At 37.1% G+C, this 15287-nt stretch overlaps 1 long non-coding RNA gene and 1 pseudogene across 1 annotated transcript in view; one reads left to right on the top strand and one right to left on the bottom strand.

The window, feature by feature from the left end:
• Window positions 1-268: 268 nt before the first annotated feature.
• On the bottom strand, window positions 269-2016 carry LOC108290088 (annotated as a pseudogene).
• A 652-nt stretch (window positions 2017-2668) lies between these two features.
• Window positions 2669-15287, top strand: part of LOC119468390 — a 14264-nt gene continuing 1645 nt past the window's right edge. Inside the window, exons 1-2 of the long non-coding RNA XR_005197066.1 lie at window positions 2669-2777; window positions 8087-8235. This is a non-coding gene — a long non-coding RNA (uncharacterized LOC119468390). The remainder of the gene's footprint in view (window positions 2778-8086; window positions 8236-15287) is intronic.

Below are 15287 nucleotides of genomic sequence, written 5' to 3'. Positions count from 1 at the left end.
GCACATAAGCAGAATACTTTGTGGATTACTGCTTAAAAACACTATTTCTCCAAGTACAGTTGAGGGACAACTTACAGAATCAGCTGGGAAGGGTGGCCAACATTTTAAAAATGCAGATTCCTGGAACCCGTCCCCAAATTGGGTTATAAGGTTTGGGGTGGACCCCAAATAAATCAATTTTCAACATGCACCCCAGTTGACTCTCATGCAATCCATTTAGGAAGCACAACTTAAAAAAATAAAAACTAGCATTTTACAGCATTGTAGCCATGGCTGAAGAGGGAAAAAAACCTCACATACATTTCTGGACTGAGGACAGAACTGAAATAAAAGCTAACCAGGAGCCAGAGCTCACAAAATAGCAGCACCCGTGGAAGAGCCTAGAAATAGGAAAAGGTCACCGGGGAAGGAAGGCACTTTCCCCAGAATTCCTAGCATGGTCAAAGAACAGAACGGAAATGGAAGGGCTTAGGCAGGCTAAGCCCACTGTGGGCTCTCCACTGTGGTTGCACTTTTGGATAAAACAGAAGAAAGTCCTTTTCCATCTTGAACCAGCCTGAGGAAAGCTCGTGTTTAGGAGGGTCGACCATCACACCAAAATAAAACATGCACTAACGGAAGCTGATTGCCAAGCAGGTGACAGAGCACACTTTGGGAAGCACTACTGGAGGGGGGCAGAGACATACTTGCCATGAAAATGCCCTTGGGACCCTCTGTCAACACTTTTGGGATGGTTGAGTCACCTGTTCTGTTTTGGTCCCGCCAATGGCCTAAAGTGTAGTCTCAGAGCACTTGCCTTCTGCCTGCTCACTGGGTGGGGCTTGCCAACATCTGCTCTCTCTTCCTAGGATCACAGAAGAACTGCAACTTCCTAGGGAGCAGTTTCACCTCCATAGGCATCGCTTCATATTCCTCATTGTCAATGCTAAAAGAGCCCCTGCTCCCTCCGGGACAAGCAAAGTGCAGTGGCTGGCTTGGAGACACTCTGTGCCCTTGGCGTGAAGCTTGGGGTTTCGCTGATGGTGTCAGGTTCAATGCAGATATTCATAAAATCATCTTTGCTTGTCGGGTCAAGCTGATTGTTCCGTGTTGTGATGAACAGTTCAACAATGGACAGCTGCACATCTTTCCAGACCTCTGGGCTCACCTCTTGGGAAAGGGCATCCCGTGGTTGTGCCCAGTAGGATGCAAGCGTTTGTACTATTCTCCTCTATAAAGAAGGTCTTTGGACAGGGGTCTCCTCTGTTTCACTGGGAGATCTCTCTGTAGGTTCCATGTATGAGATAGAGGCTTAATGAGTCTGAGGCCACTCCATAAGACTGCTGAAAAAGTGGGCTACTTTGATTTCTAGAGGCCCAAAATACGAATATTTGCTAGCTTTGATGCCAGCATCTCTGAAGGATTCCCGTTGAAGACTGATCGTTGCAAACACAGGCTGTTCCTTTTCACCCTTGATCTGCAAGACATCAAGTGGAACTGCCCTTTCACAATGGCAAGTGTAGCATCAGTAATGCTTTGGATTTTGTTTCCCCTTTTGACAAAGAGGGTATGACTCAAACTACTGGTCTCTCCCAGTGGGATAAATCCAATGGGAATCTTATTGAAGGTAGCCTCATCTGTTCATCCAAGAACTCCAGCAACAACCTCCTGCAGTGTCCCATCTCCTCCTGCAACAATGATCACATCTGTGTTTTCCATCAGTTCCAGGAGTTTCTTGGCTTGTCCGTCACAATCTATCTTAACAATAGTCACATCCATGCCAGATAAATATAAAATCAGGGCAGCAGTGGCTTTGCCTTTGCAAGCTGCGGGATTGAGAAAAACAGTTGCCTTCTTTACTTGTGCATTGGGAGGAATGTGTTGATTGTCAAACACCTGAGCTTCTTGACCGGCTGCTCTCCTTAGTAGGTTATCAAAGTATTTTCCATAGATCCAATGGCCTCCCCAGGTCAGCAGGCAGAGCCCAGGTATAGTTTTCTTCCAATGATTTTGCAGTGCTTTGAAAAACACCGTCATCTTCTAGAGATTTGCACAGCTGATCTTGGTAACCAATTTTATTCACGTTTTGTTGTAGTTGTTCAGCCTTCAGTGTTTTCTTATGCAAATTTTATAGAAGCAAATACAAATGTTTATATCCTATGTGGGTAGCACACTATTATTACACTGTTTTGTGCATTCTTTTTCCTCATATATCATGGAGATCCCCCTTTACCTGTGCATGGAGAACTTCCTCATTTCTTTTCACAGATGCATAATTTTGTGCTGTGTAGATGAACCAAAGTTCACTCAACCAGTCTGAAATTAATATTTCAGCCTCAACAAGACTGAAATGAACATCTTGATACATATGTCAATTTATATGTGTGCAGGTATATCTGTAGGATAGATTTCCAGAAATACAGTTGCTGGGCAAGGATAATGAATTGGTAGTCATGATAAGCTATGTCTAGGTTTCCTTCTATAAGGGTTATTATGGGTTGAATTGTGACCCATAAAATTCTTATGTTGAAGTCCTAAGCCCTAGTAACTCAGAATGTGGCTGCATTTGGAGATAGGGTCTTTAAAGAAGTAATTAAGTTGAAATAAGGTCACTAGGGTAGGTCATAATCCAATTTGACTGTTTTCCTTATAAAAAGAGATTAGGACACAGACACGTAAACAGGGAAGACTACGTGAAGACACATAGAGGAGATGTCCATCTATAAGCCACGGAGAAAGGCATCAGAAGAAACCAGTCCTGCCAACACCTTGATCTCAGACTTCTAGCTGGCAGAATGGTGAGAAAATAGCTTTCTGTTGTTTAAGCCACTCGGTCTGTGATATTTTGTTGTGGCAGCCCCTACCAAACTAATAAGGGTTGTACCAATTTGCAGTTCCATTAGTAACGTATGAGAGTTACTCTTTTCTCTACAGGCTTGACAATGGAGTGTTGTATCAAACTTCCGGATGTTTGCCCAACTGATAGGTGGAAAAAAAGATCCTGGTATAGTTTTAAATTTGAACTTTTCATATTATGAGAGAAGTCAAGTGTCTTTTCATATGTTTAAGGGCCATTACATTTTTTTTTTCTTTGAGAAAGAGTCTTGCTGTCTCCCAGACTGGAGTGCAAGGGCATGATCTTGGCTCATTGCAACCTCCACCTCCTGGGTTCAAGTGATTCTCCTGCCTCCACCTCCTGAGTAGCTGGGAATACAGGTGTATGCCACAGCGCCCGGCTAACTTTTTTGTATTTTTAGTAAAGACAGGGTTTCACCATTTTGGCCAGGCTGGTCTGGAACACCTGACCTCAGGTGATCCACCCTCCTCAGCCTCCCAAAGTTCTGAGATTACAGGCATGAGCCACCACACCTCGCCCCAGTGCCATTATATTTCTATTAATTTCTTTTTTGTGGATTTCTTTTTCTGTGAAAGATGTGTTCATTTACTTCAACATCCCCATTTTATTTTTCTTATTTAAAACAATTGTATAAAGTTTAAGGAGTAAAAGTGCAATTTTGTTATCTGGATATATATTGAGTACTGGAGAAGTCAATGCTTTTATTGTGTCCATCACCCAAATAATGTACCGGTTAAGTAATTAATTGTAGTGGCCAAGCGATTTGTCACTATCCACCCCCTTCCCATCCTCTCACCTTTCTGACTCTCCAGTGTCTATCATTCCACCCTCTGTGTCTGTATGCACACATTATTTAGCTTATAAGTGAGAACATGTGGCATCTGACTTTCTGTTTCTGGGCTGTTTCACTTAAGATAGTGGCTTCTATTTCCATCCATGTTGCTGCAAGAGACACATTTCATTCTATTTTGTGGCTGAATAGTACTCCACTGTGTATACATACCACATTTTCTTTATCCAATCACCTGTTGATGAACATTTAGGTTGATTCCATATCTTTGCTATTGTGAATAGTGCTGCCATAAACAGATGAGTGCAGGAATCTTTTTAAAATATAATGATTTCAATTTCTTGGGATAGATACTCAGTAGTGGGATTGCTGGATTGAAGGGTAGTTCTATTTTTAGTTTTTTGAAAAATGTTCATACTGTTTTCCATAGTGGTTGTACTAGTTTACATTCCCTCCAACAGTGGACAAGCACTCCCTTTTCTCTGCATCCTCACTGACAACTGTGTTTTTTGACTTTTTAATGATAGCTATTCTGATTACTATAAGATGATAGCTCACTGTGGCTTTAACGTGCATTTATCTGATGATTAGTGATGTTGAGCATTTTTTCATATGCTAGTTGGCCTTTTATATGTTTTCTTTTGGAAAATGTCTATTCACATCCTTTCCCCACTTTTTAATGGTTTTTTTTTGTGTGTGTGAAATGGTTTGAGTTCCTTGTAAATTCTAAATATTAATCCCCTGTTGGATGCATAGTTTGCAAATATTTTCTCCCATTCTGTAGGTTGTCTGTTCATGCTGACAATTGTTTCTTTTTAGTTCTCCCTTCAAAAATATTGGTTTATTGTCTTTTCTCACAGATTTCTAGAAACTCTTTAAAAATTAGGAAAATTAGTATAGTCCGTTGGCTGTGATATGAGTTACAAATATTTTCCCTATTTGTCCTTGTCTTTTGACATTGCTTATGGTCTTATGGTGTGTGTGTGTGTGTGTGTGTGTGTGTGTGTGTGTATGTGCGTGTGTGTGTGTTTGCCATGAGTTTTTCTTCTTTGTGTAGCACAATTTGTCAATCATTTTCTAAAATGGCCTCTGGATTTTGAGTCACAATTAGGAAGGCATTCACTTCAAGGCTTTTTTTAGTGCTTTTTTTTTTTTTAATTTAAATCTTTTATCTATTTGGATTTTATCCTGATGTGTGGTGTGAGGTATAGATTCCATTTAATCTTTTTTGAAATGGTTTCCCACTTGTCCTAATATTGATCAGAAAGTTTATTTCTACCTCCATTGATTTGAGAAGCTGCTTTTATCATATATTAAATTGTCTTATGCACTTGGGTCTATTTTGGGATTTTTATTATCTTCCAGTTATGCACAAATATCACATTGTTTTAATACTTGAGGCTCTAGAGTATGTTTTAATATCCAGTAAGACTGCTCCACATCCCGTTACTCTTTTTTTTTACAGAATTTTCCTGACTATTCTTGTTTACTTATTTTTCCACATATGCTTATTCAGTTCCAGGAAACAAATGTTGGCATATTTAGTGCGATATGTTAAAACTATAAATTTGCTTAGGGATAACTGATATCTCCCTGATGGTGCCTATTTATGGGACATGCTGTGTATGTTTATCTGTTCAGGTGTACTTTTATGTCCTCCTCTGAAATGTTGCTGTATTTAATATACTTTTTTTTTTCAAAATATATATGTATTTTTATTTTGAATTTACAAAAAAATGCCACAAGGAATCATAATTATAGGCTTTGTTTATATGTATATATTCTTTTTTTTCCCATTTATTTATTTTATTGCATTTTAGGTTTTGGGGTACATGTGAAGAACATGCAAAATTGTTGCATAGGTATACATTTTTATACATACACAAAATCAAAGAGTATAGATAGTACAATAAACTCACATACACTCCTTATTCAAAATTTTTATGTCAAAACCCTAACACCCAGTACATCAAAACATGACTGTATTTGGAGATAGGCTTTTTAAAAAGGCAATTATGTTAAAATGAGGCAACTAGGGTGGGCTTTAATCTAATCTGGCTTGTCTTCTTGTAAGAAGAGGCTATTAGGACAGAGAAAACTGTACACAGAGGAAAGACCACTGAGGACTCAGCAAGAAGGTGGCCTTCCATAAACCAAAGAGAGAGTCTTCAGGAGAAACTAAACTTGCTGACATCTTGATCTCAGACTTCCAGCCTCCAGGACTGTGAGAAACAGATTTCTGTTGTTTAAGCCACCCAGTCTGTGATATTTTGTTACAGCACCTGGCTATAATTTAGATATGGTTTGTTTGTCCCCACGCAAACTAATGTTGAAATTTGATCCCCAACTTGGCAATATTGAGAGGTGGGGCTTACTGGGTTGTGTTTGGGTTTGGGGGGCAGATCTCCCATGAATGGGTTGGTGCTGTATTCAGGGTAATGAGTGCTTGTTGTCATGATACTGGATTAGTTCTTACGGGAATGGGTTATTTCCTGAGAGAACGGGTTGTTATAAAGCCAGGATGCCCTTCAGGATTTCCCCTCTCTTTGTATGTGCCCACTGCCCCTTTGACCTTCTCTGCCACATTGTAACATACATGAAAGAACATACATACATGGCAGAAGCCAGAGTCATGCCCTTGAACTTCTCAGCCTGCAGAACATGAGCTAAGTGTATCTCTTTTCTTTATAAATTGCCCAGTCAGAGGTATTCTTTTATAGCAACACAAAATGAAGTAATACACACCCCTAGCAAGTTAATGCAAATAATATTAAGATTTTTCTATTTCATTCTCTATCTTTTCCTCTTTACCTCCTGCAAATGATTTTAAAGCAACTTCCAAGCATTATTTCATTTCACTCCCTAAATATCTTTAGTATGCGTTTCATTAAAATGTGGGAATTTTCTTGTATAACTCCAAAGCCGTTATCGCATATAACAAAAATATTAAACACTCTCTTATTATAATATACAGTTGACCCTTAAACAACATGAGTTTGAACTGCATAAGTCCACTTACACATCATTGTCTTCTGTCTCTGCCACCCCTGAGACAGCAAGACTGCCTCTCCCTCCTTCTCAGCCTATTCAACCTGAAGACAATGAGGATAAAGACCTTTATGATGATCAACTTTCACTTAATGAATAGTAAACATACTTTCTTTCTTATGATTTTCTTATAACATTTTTCTCCAGCTTACTTAATTGTAAGAATATAATACATATAACTTACAAAATATGTGTTAATCGACTATTTATGTTATTGCTAAAGCTTCCAGTCAACAGTAGGCTATTAGTAGTTAAGTTTTGGAGGAGTCAATGTTATATGCTAGTTTTCAATTGTGTGGGGGTCAGCACCCCAACCCTTGCATTGCTCAGGAGTCAACTGTGATACATACTCAGTTTCCCAAGTGTCTCAAAATTTTTTTTATATTTTTATTTTTCTTAACTGTTAATTAGTTTGAATCAGGATCCAAACAAGGTCCACACATTACATTTCGTTGTTACATCCATTGATTCTTTTTGAATCTATAGCAATATCCCTTCCCCCCTTTTTATGCCCTAAGTAAATCAATTGAAGAAACTGGGTCAATTGTCCTCTGGAATGTTTCATGTTCTAGATTTGTCTGCTTGCTTCATTGTGTCATTTAATTTGTTCTTCTATTCCTCATATTTCTTGATAAGATTCACTTACTTGTTAAAGATATGTCATGGTTGGTGCTGGGTACTTCATATTGAATCAGAAGGCATATGTCTGGTTGTTTCATTTTTTGTGATTCTAAGATTGATCAGTGTGTTTAGGTGATGAATATCAAAGTGTTTGAAATTATTCCTCATAAAGGTTTGCAAATTTCTTATATATTCACTCCTATGTATGTAACCTTTTTGGCTGCTTTTTAAAGTGAAATCTTCCCTGCCATCATATCTTCTAATTGACAGTTTTTTGCATATGTGAAGGGAATTTATTTTTAGACATTAATTTTATATTTTACTAACCATACTAAATTTTGTTAAATGTTTGCAGCAGTTCTTTACTTGATTCTTTGGTTTTCATGTAGAAGACAATTCTATTATACGTGAGTAAAAATGTTTTTATTGCTTCCTTTCCAATTCTAATAATAATAATTTTTTTCTATTGTCTAGTTGGGGTAGCTAATACCTTCAATGCAATGTTACATAATAGTGGCAAGAATGAGCATCCTTTTTTCCCTCTTGACTATAGTGGGAAAGTTCCCAGTACTTCCACATTAAGTAAAACAGTGGCTTTTGAAGGAAACCTTTAAAAAAGCACATTTAAACTTGATTAGGCAAAAAGCCCAAACACCACCATTTGTCTATATTGAGCGAACTTATTCTATATCACTAAATAAGCAGGCTGGTAAAATTAGACTTATGAAATGTTGTCAGCTGATGGACAAAGGTGCATACCTTTGCTAATGTGTTAACTGCTTACCTTACAGTCTCCACAACTTCAACTGGAGAGGCAACTGCAACGCTGGTAGAAAAAGCAGTAGCTCTGGTGACCAAAGAGTCTATTTGGAATCTAACCAGCATTGTGACCTGGGGCAGGTCACTTCAGCTCCCTGTGCTTCAGTTCTTGACTTATAAAGTAAGGCAACAATTCTTTTTTTTTTTTTTTTTTTTGAGATTGGCTTGCTCGGTCACCTCTGTCACCCACACTGCAGTTCAGTGGCAAAATCGTAGCTCACTGCAACCTCAAACTCCTAAGTGCAAGTGATCCTCCTGCCTTGACCTCCCAAAGTGCTTGGAGTACAGGCAGAATCCACCACATCTGGCCGACCGTTCTACTTACTAGGGTTGTTGTGAGAAACAAAAGAGGTACATTGGTGAAATCATATATTTCAGTGCCTGGCACACAGTAGACACTCAACAAATGTTTGCTGAATATGTGAATATTAAGAAAATACACATGTATAAATCATATTTTTGTAAAAGTTTAAAATAGTAAATAAGTAAATGAAGAATGGATTATCTCTTTCCTCTCTCTTTTTCCACCTAGACTTTATTCTTTCAGATTTACTGGCCAAAGTTTTACTAAATGGACTGTGATCCAAAACAGGAAACTGTCCTAAAGGGAATTTTTATATTCTACTTTAAAGTAAAAATCCAAAGTTGAGCTAACCCTTGGAAAAATTAGCCTGGCCAGTCTGTCTTCACTTAGTCTCTCCACATACAGGGAAGTGGAGCAGGAGACATGGGCAGGAGGCCAGAATAGCGGCACACAGAGATTGGGAAATCGATTCCAGGGTTTGTGAGCTGGATAGAAATAGAAGAGGGAGTCTACATAGATTTTACCATTATCCTTTAAAAATAAATAAAGTCAACAAAAGCTAAAATGCACCACGCTACTGGTTTTACCTAAGATTCAAAGAGTGGCCTGTGGTGTAACTTGAAAGAGATAAGTTAAAAATCTTGATAGAAATTGTGGCCCCAGTTCCTGGCATCTCTTCATTAGTGTCTTACAACTTTCAGGGTTAGTCTGTTCATTTATAGGGTCCCTTATTAAACTGCCAACACTCTTGGATGTTAGTCAACTTTATTATTCAACAGTGAATTTAATATAATGTCAGAGCTTAAAGGGCCTTTCTTATGTGTATTGTTTTTTCATTTCATGTACCCCCATGAAAATAACTTTTTTACTGATTATGTGCAAAATAGGCCAGATGCAGTGGCTCACACCTATAATCCCAGTACTTTGGAAGACTGAAGCAGCAGGATCGCTTAAGCCCGGGAGTTTGAGACAGTCTGGGAAACATAGTGAGATCCCATCTCTACAAAGAATGAAAAAAACTTAGCTATGTGTGGTGGCACATGCATGTGATCCTAGCTACTTGGTAGGCTGAGGTGATGAAGATCCCTTGAGCCGGGGAGGTCAAGGTTGCAGCGAGCTGTGATTGCACCACTGTACCCCAGCATGGGTGACACAGCAAGACCCTGTCTCAAAAAAAGAAAAAGAAAAGAAATTCAATTTTTAAAAAGTTTCATAACCCCAAAACACAAAGAAGAAATTAAGGTCACCTGAAATTAATTATACCACCTGAGATAACCACCGTTAACATCGTGGTAACATATGTATATATATATATATATATATATATATATATATACACACACACACACACACATATATATTTTACTAACATACTAAATTTTGTTAAATGTTTATATTTAACATATGTATATATATATATATATATATATATATATATATAACCATTATACACAGTCATGCACCACATAATGATGTCTCAGTCAGTGACAGACCACATATACAACAATGGTCCCATAAGATTATAATATGGTATTTTTACTGTGCCTAAGTTTTGATATGTTTAAATGCACAAATATTTACCATTGTGTTACAGTTACCTACAGTATTCAGTACAGTAACATGCTGTAAAGGTTTGTCGCCTAGGAAAAATAAGCTATACTGTATAGCCTGCGTGTGTAGTAGGTTATATCATCTAGGTTTGTGTAAGTATATTCTATGATATTTGCACAATGACAAAATTGCCTAACTTCACATTTCTCAGAATGTATCCCCATTGTTAACTGACACATGACTATATATGTATATTTATTACATGTATACCGCTGTATACATGTAACTATTGGTAACCATCACACATATGTATGTGTGTAATATTATATTTATATAATGGTAACCATTATATATATATATATATATATAATATTATGCATTACATGTTGTTTTATTATGAATGCCTCCTATGCCCCTTACACCTCTACAAGTTATGTTAATAATGTTATGTGTCTCCTTTCAAGTTCCATTCCATTCACAGGACCCTACGGCTTCTGTGGCAGTACCTCTCATTATAAAGGGACAGACAGAGAGCATGAGTAACTTGGGATCCAGTGCGACCGCCCCTACTTCTACTGGACCAGATTAGATTTTATTTTATTCTTTTTAAATATTAGAAAATCATGGAAAATACTTTTAAGAAAGGAATTTTTTTTTTTTTAATTTGAAAACCACTGATCACCTGTGGTCAGTTCAACCTTCTGCATTTTAGGGATGAAAAAGCTGAGCGGGACAGACTTGCTCAAGGTCATTTACCAGAAAATAGAAGATTTTGCCTTTTTGCCATAGACTACTATCTTCTTACAATTCATCATCTTTTCTTACTTATCCAAAGATTATGTGTGTTTCTCAAGACATTGCTGGTCTGTACAAAATGTAAAGATAACATAATAATTAATGGTAAAAGACTGATTATTTCTCTGTGAGATCAGAAAAAAAGACAGGTTGTTTGATCTCACCCCTCCTATGCAATTTATATAGGGGAGGTCCCAGGTCGTGCAGTAAGGCAAGAAAAAAATGAAAGCATACAGATTGGAAAGTAGTAAGTAAAATTACCCAATTTGCCAATGGCACGATTGTATGTATAAAAATGCTAAGGAATGTTTTTAAAAAGTTGTGAAAAGTAGTAATTGAGTTTAGCAAAGCCAAAAGATGAAAGTCCTTGTAAAATATTTATTATAGGACAGGAGTTCTGGCATGACAGGAGGTTGAGAAATTCTCTCCTCAAAAAGCAACTATAAAGCTATACAAGATAGTGAAAAACAACCATTTCAACATTCTGGAATTCAAACAAAGATACAAAAAAAACAAAACAAACAAACAAAAAAACCTGAGAAGTATTTATTTGTGAAAACTACTGAACTTTGCACAAGAGCAGCATGTTTCTGGTATTTTTGCCTGGGGATAGTTCTAGACACCATCTACCAGCTCTGTATGTGGTGTAATGAAACCAAGGTGAGGAAGGCTATGCAAACCAGCAGTTTGGATGCCTCCGTGGGAGGGGCTCACTTGATTGGCAGCATTCATAGCGAAAGTGGCAAACTAGGTGACAAGTGAATGGGAAGAGCTAACGGCTCCATTAGCCTGAGGTTGTGTGCCTATTTTGGGCAAGCAAGAGACCAGCGGACTAGCTAGGAATGTAACAAGGTGTTTGGGGAGGTGACAAACATAGGGTGCTGATATGTATTTCACATATCCTGGCTTAATAAGAAGATGTGCACATGTGCAGTGGAGATTGGATTAGACTTAAGCCACCCACACATACCTGGTTGATGGAGACAGCAAACACTCCCAGAGGAGTCATGAAAAAGCTTGGCAAAAAGCAAAAACTTTGGAAGACTTGAAAACAGTCTGAAGTTTAAATGTTTTCCCAGCACACACAGAGATCCATCAGCAAAGAGAGAAAATCTTTCCGGCATAAGATGTTTGAATGCAACTACTGACTAATATTTGGCTTATCAGAAGCTATGAAGGTCCAGTGATCATCCTTAAATATCCATATTTTAAAACAAAAACAAGGGGGAAAACTAAATAAAGACATCAGTGGCTGCACATCACTGAGGCGACAGATTGTAAAGATTTAGCCCAGTCAACAAAGAAACAAAACAGAACAGAACAACAATAACCTGGGGCTGGTCAGAATTCAGAAGTGCTAGATTATATTATCCAAAATATTCAATATTCAACAACAAAATTATAAGACATGCATAAAAACAAGAAACTGTGACCTACACTTGATGAGGGAGGAATCCATTAATAGAAGCTGTTTATGAATATTCCCAGGTGTTAAATTTAGCAGAGAAGACTTAAAGGCAGCCATCATGAATATGTTTAAAGAACTAAAGTAAATAACTTAAGTTTAAAAAATTAAAGGAAAGTATGATGGTGATGACATATAGAATAGAGATAATTTATACAAAAGAGCTACATGCAAAATTTGGGAAATGAAAAGTAAAATAACTGCAATGAAAAGTTTTCTTTAGAGGTTCAATAGTAGATTTGAGCTGGGAGAAGATACAATCTGAAGAACAGAAATAAAAAAGAATAAAGAAAAATGAACAGAGCCTTAGAGGCTTGTGAAAAACCATAAAATCTACTAACATACGTGTAATGGAAGTCCTAGAAGAGAGGATAAAGGAACATAAAACATATTTTAAGAAATAATGGCTGAAATTTTCCCAAATTTGATTTAAAAATTAATCTATTCATCCAAGAAACTCAGTGATACCTCCAACCACCATCAGAATAAACACAGAAATCCACACCTAAGAATAACCTGAGCAAACTATCAAAAACCATAAAAATATAAAATTTTGAAATAAAAGCAGCAAGAAAAACAACAGGTGCATAAGAGCGATATGATTAATGGTTGACCTCATACCAGAAATGATATAGACCAAGAGGTAATGAGATAACATATTCAAAATGAGTGAATAAAGGAGAGAGAGACTCTTAATCAACTATTGTACATCCAAGAAAAGTATCCTTAGAAAATGAAGGTAGAGCAAGGGCATTCTCAAATAAACAAAAACTGGGAGAATTTGTTGGTCAGTAGCCTACCTAAAAGGAAATTCTAAAGGAAATCTTTAGGCTGAAAGAAAATGACAGCAGATGAGAACTTGAATTTCCAGGGAAAAATAAAGAGTTATGGAAATGGTATACCTGTAGGTAAATACCAAAGTTTCTAAAAATATATTACTTCTGACTTCCTCTCAACTTTTTAAAAAGACATGCAATTGTACAAACTAATAAATGCAACACTATATCATTGGGTTTATAACATATATTGATACACTATATAACAGTAGTAGCAAAAGGTAGGAGGAAGAAAAAGAGACATTTGAGTAAAATTTTATACTTTACTAAAATTAAGTTAGCATTATTCCGAAGTCAACTGTAATAAGCTAAGATGTATATTGTAAATTCAAGAGCATTAAAAGAAAATAATTGAAAATAATATGATAAATAACAAAGCAACAGATAAATTAAAATTATACACTAACATATTTATTTCACCTAGAAAAGGCAAATGAAGGGCAACATATGCATAAATAAAATGAAACAGATGAAAAACATATGACAAAATTGCAGACATAAGTCCAACCATATTAATGTTTATTAAATGTGCATGAAATAAACATCCCTTTCAAAAGTCAGAGATTATCAGCCAAGATAAACAAAAGCAAGCTCCAATTATACCCTGTCTAGAAGAGACACAACTTAGAGTCAAATAAATACATAGGTTGAAAGTTTGTGAAATGATGGAAAAAAATTATCCCACATAAATAGAAACCATAGAAATGAAATTGGCTTTATTAATGTCATAAAAAGACTTTAAGACAAGAAATGTTACTAGAAACAAAGAGAGACCATTAATATGATTAAAAGGTAGATCCATTTGGAAGATATTACGAGTATAAACATATATGCACTTAGCAACAGGACCTCAAAATATATGAGGCAAAACCTGACAGAACTAAAAGGTGGAATAGGCAAATAGCAATGATAGGTATTTCAATATCCCACTGCCCATAACTTATAGAAAATAAGCAAAGATACACAGACGTGTACATCACTGTTTTTTTTTTTTTTTTTTTTTTTTGAGACAGAGTCTTGCCAGGCTGGAATGCAGTGGCGCGATCCCGGCTAACTGCAACCTCCGCCTCCTGGGTTCAAGCAATTCTCCTCCCTCAGCCTCCCGAGTAGCTGGGACTACAGGTGAGTGCCACCACGCCCAGCTAATTTTTGTATTTTTTTAGTAGAGACGGGGTTTCACCATGTTGGCCAGGATGCTCTCGATCTCTTGACCTTGTGATCCACCCACCTTGGCCTTAACCAACTTGTCCTAATTACCATTTTTGGAATGTTCCACCCAATGACTATGGAATACACATTCTTTTAAGTGCATATAGAACATATTCTAGGATACAGCATGCACTGGGTCAGAAAAAAGTCTCGGTAAGGTGGAAAAGATTGCAATTATAAAAGGGTAAAAAGGAATGAGCAAAGTCTCCAAGAAATATGGGACTATGTGAAAAGACCTAATCTATGTTTGATAGATGTACCTGAATGTGACTAAGAGAATGAATCCAAGCTGGAAAATACTCTTCAGGATATTATCCAGGAAAACTTCCCCAACCTAGCAAGGAAAGACAATATTCAACTCCAGGTAATACAGAGAACACCACAAAGATATTCCTCAAGAAGAGCAACCCCAAGGCACATAATCGTCAGATTCACCGGGGTTGAAATGAAGGAGAAAATGATAAGGGCAGCCAGAGAGAAAGATCCGGTTACCCAAAAAGGGAAGCCTATCAGACTCAAAGCAGATCTCTCAGCAGGAACCCTACAAGCCAGAAGAGAGTGGGGGCCAATATTCAACATTCTTAAAAAAAAGAACTTTCAACCCAGAATTTCATATCCAGCCAAATTAAGCTTCATAAGTGAAGGAAAAATAAAATCTTTTGTGAACAAGGCAAGTACTCAGAGATTTTATCACCACCAGGCCTGCTTTACAAGAGCTTCTGAAAGAAGCACTACACATAGAAAGGAACAACCAGTATCAGCCATTCCAAAAATATACCAAAAGGTAAAAAACATCCACATAATGAAGAATCTACATCAACTAATGGGCAAAACAGCCAGCTAGCATTAAATGGCAGTATTAAACTCACATACATTAATATTAATCCTAAATTTAAATCGACTAAATGCCCCAATTAAAAGACACAGACAGGCAAATTGGATAAAAAGCCAAAACCCATGGGTATGCTGCATCCAGACCCATCTCACATGCAAGGATACACAAAGACTCAAAA

Source organism: Cebus imitator, unplaced genomic scaffold, assembly GCF_001604975.1.
Source record: "Cebus imitator isolate Cc_AM_T3 unplaced genomic scaffold, Cebus_imitator-1.0 Scaffold421, whole genome shotgun sequence".
Classification (NCBI taxonomy): domain Eukaryota; kingdom Metazoa; phylum Chordata; class Mammalia; order Primates; family Cebidae; genus Cebus; species Cebus imitator.
This window is presented reverse-complemented; position numbering and strand designations above follow the sequence as displayed.